The sequence below is a fragment of the Ranitomeya variabilis genome, chromosome 3 (genome assembly GCF_051348905.1).
Source record: "Ranitomeya variabilis isolate aRanVar5 chromosome 3, aRanVar5.hap1, whole genome shotgun sequence".
In the NCBI taxonomy this organism is placed as follows: Eukaryota; Metazoa; Chordata; class Amphibia; order Anura; family Dendrobatidae; genus Ranitomeya; species Ranitomeya variabilis.
This window is the reverse complement of record NC_135234.1, coordinates 724,639,552-724,643,546: the sequence shown is the minus strand read 5'-3', so window position 1 is coordinate 724,643,546 and position 3,995 is coordinate 724,639,552.

The window sequence follows — 3,995 nt, the reverse complement described above, 5'->3', positions numbered from 1 at the left end:
TTGCCTAATCCCTGACTCTCACGACCTTCCAAATTATTATGCACAAAGAGTTTAGGAGTGATAAGGTTAGAATTTTTTTGTTTGTCATTTAAACTCATTGATGGTGATGTGCGTCAGGGCTCTTTATATCACTGAAAGCAATTGCAGATACCTATGCAAATTAGTTTGGCAGGTGTGTCCAAATAAAGGCAAGACTACTTAAGAAGGCTTTTCCACATTATTAAGCCTACATTTTTGGCCAAAATGGGAAAGAAAAAGGATGTGTCGGCTGCTGAGAAGCAACAAATTGTGGAGTATTTAGGTCAAGGCATGACTACAATCAACATTGCCAAGACACTTCATCATGATCATAGCACAATCAAGAAGTATGTAGCTGATTCCCAGCACACACGTGTGGTGCTGATAAGGAAAAATTGAGGACTCTTTCCAACAGGCAATTGCGTAAGGTTGAAAGAGCAGCTGCAAAAATGCCTTGTCATAGCAGCAGACAAGTTTTTGAAGCTGCTGGTGCCTCCAACGTCCCCAGAACAACAAGATGCAGGGTCCTTCAGAGGTTTGCAGCTGTGCGTAAGCCATCCTGTCGACCACCTCTGTCCACTGCACACAAGCAGAAACGGCTCCAGTGGGCCAAACAATACATGAAGACGGACTTCCAAACTGTTTTGTTCACTGATGAGTGCCGTGCAACGCTCGATGGTCCAGATGGATGGAGTGGAGGATGGCTGGTTGATGGACATCCCATGAAAACACGGCTAAGGCGCCAACAAGGAGGAGGTGGAGTAATGTTTTGGGCTGGAATCATGGGGAGAGAGATTGTCGGTAAAGATGAACTCCATAATCTATGTGGAGTTTCTAAAACACTTCCTGCCATGATTCAAGAGGAAGAACCGTGCTTTCCGCAGCAAGATCATTTTCATGCATGATAATGCACCGTCTCATGCTGCAAAAAAACATCTGCATCCCTGGCTGCTATGGGCATAAAAGAGGACAAACTTCTTCTGACCTCAACCCCATTGAGAACCTCTGGAGCATCATCAAAAGGAATGTCTATGATGGCGGGAGGCAGTTCACATCTAAGCAACAGCTCTGGGAGGGTATTCTGTCCACATGCAAAACAATTGAAACAGAAACCATCCAAAAACTGACAAGAGAGAGTTCAGAAGCTTCTTTCGAACAAGGGGTCTTATGTGCAAATGTAACATCACCTAGAATAAAGTTTTCACTTGAAAACTGTTTGATTTCATTTTGTAATAAGCTGATAATGCCTATAACTTCACAATTGACCATTTTTTGTTCAAAATAATAAAAAAAAGGTTGAAAACTCTCCTGTGCATAATAATTTGGAACATGCATTTTGAGTGTTTATTTTTTTTTAAAAGATACTGTTTTCATAGGCAGTTTGTTCCAAAACATTGCAATTATACTAGAATAGTAGATGACTGGAAAATAACAATGACTGCAATTCAGATAGGTAATTTAGAGAAAATATGAGGAAATATTATTTGCATAATAATTTGGAACACAGTGTAGTACTCCTTGTCCGCCGTAGTCCATTTAATAACGAGTGTCCCATGAAGATCTCCAGTGTAGAACAGTCACATCAGGAGATGTGACTGCCCTACATGGCTCTGGTGATAGAGTTCACCGGAGTTGGTGCTCTCACTTACGGCAACACTGCATGGGAATTTTCTCACGCTGCGATGCCACAAGTGACACCACGAACTCGGGTGAACTATCTCACAGCGGCGCAGAGATACACTGCGGGAGGATACCTCCTGTCTCTATCACTGAAGCCGAGTAGAGCAGTCACATCTCCCGATGTGACCATTCTACACATGAGATCTCCGTGAGACACTCGATATTAAATGGACTACGGCAGAAAAGTAAATATATAGTGGTTTATTATTTTATTGTTGTTGCAAGAGATCGAGGACCTTCGGGGAATTTAGGTGTTTGGTGAGTATGAATGTTGTATGTGATTATGCAAGTTTTTTTTTTTTACACTTGGACACAGTCACCGGATGATGGGACTACTGCCCCATCATCGGCTCATGCTGTCACTGTTATATGTGACAGCAGACATAGCCGGATGGGAGTAGTGGTCCCATCAGATGATGCCTGCCTACACACAGACAGACCCGCACATATTCACCGCTCACAGTCTCTGCCCACACACTTCCTTTCTCTGCAGCATTTTTGGCACGCAAATCCGCAAACCTTTTTACACCTGCGGTTTCAACTGACTCAATGGAAGTCAGTGGGTGCAGAAACGCTGCAGATCAGCAAAAAGAATTGACATGCTGCGGAAAATAAAATGCTGCGAATCTACGTGAAATTTGCAGCAGCATTTTTTCCCTACAGTTGGATTTTTTTTTTTCAATTTCTGCAAGGTTGTTTCCACCAATCTCTCCCATCGAGAAATGTACAGTCTGAGTTATGTCAACGCTGCAGTTTTTTACTTGGAGCCAGAGGTGACTCCAGGTCACCAATAAGCTGCAACCTTAGAAGGAAGATAGACTTTTCATTGACTGTCCAATAAAACGGAATAATCTAATGGTTCAGAACCTGTCCGGTCCCTTTTAGGCTGCATTCATTTATATCTTCAGTTTTAAAGCTGAAGTCTTAAACAGGTAAAGTTTTACTTTTATTCTACTTCCACATATGTAGCAAATATTTTATATGTACCTGCCTGAAATCGGCTGGGCAAGGAGTTCGGCAAGCTGGAAAGCCCCCAAGGCAAATGTTAGGATTTGTTTCAGCTTTGTGGTATTGTGCTTTAGGGTAGTGTGGTGCCACCTGCAGGTCATTTTTCCTACCTGCAGGTTTATGAAAATTAATGTGTAAAATGTATTTTGTGATCACATTGTAGATGTGTGGTTTGTTTGGCTATTTTCTTGCTGAATGAGGCAAGTTTACCTTTCAAATGGTGTATCATTTGTGTGTGGGTTCAGTATGAATGAAGGTACAAAGGAATCACGGAAAAAGAGTGTTTTGAAATAATATAGAAGGATAATTTAAACAATGTGATTTTCTGGATTTTATTTTTGATACTCTCTCAATGTTAAAATTAACCTAATCTTAAAATTATGGACTGTTCATGTCTTTGTCAGTGGGCAAACGTACAAAATCAGCAATGGATCAAATACTTCTTTCCCCACACTGACTGACTGAAAAAAAAATTATATATATATATATATATATATATATATATATATATATATATATATATATATATATATATATATATATATATATATATATAGGGTGGACCAAAAGTAGGTGGACAGAAAATAATAACATTTTGATTTATATATAAAATTATATTTACTAACACAAGCATAACATTGACAGTTAAATTTTATTCTGAACAATAATACAAAAGGCTTAAATTTTATCAACGCAGGTGCTCAATCTGTTTTCCATCACAATTTGCACAGCTTTGAAGTCTGCCTCCTACGCTTCGACAAACATTTTTGCACAAGTCTCTTTGGGTATTAATTTCTTGAAAAGCATCTCATATGTAATTTTTCAAATCACTGACACTTTTTGGTTTTCCACTATAACATTTCTCCTTGAGTACTCCCCAAAAGAAAAAGTCCATTGGGGTCAAGCAGGTGAACATGCCGGCCAATCAAGTGGGCCTCTTTGGCCAAACCATTTATTAGGAAATGTTTCATCAAGATACTCGTGGACTACTCTTGAATAATGTGGAGGGGCCACATCTTGTTGGAAATAAAGGTCATTTGAATTAGGCTGTTGCTGTAACTGGGGAACAACTTGATTCATTAGAATTTCGAGATACTTATCTCCTGTGACTGTTTCATCAACAAAAAATGGTCCAAACACACCAAAACTTGAAATACCACCCCAAACATTAACACCAGGCTCATTTAGTTGTTGCTCTAATGTTAAATGCATGTTCTCATTATACCAGTAAATACAATTACCATGTATACTCGAGTATAAGCCGAGATTTTCAGCCCACTTTTTTGGGC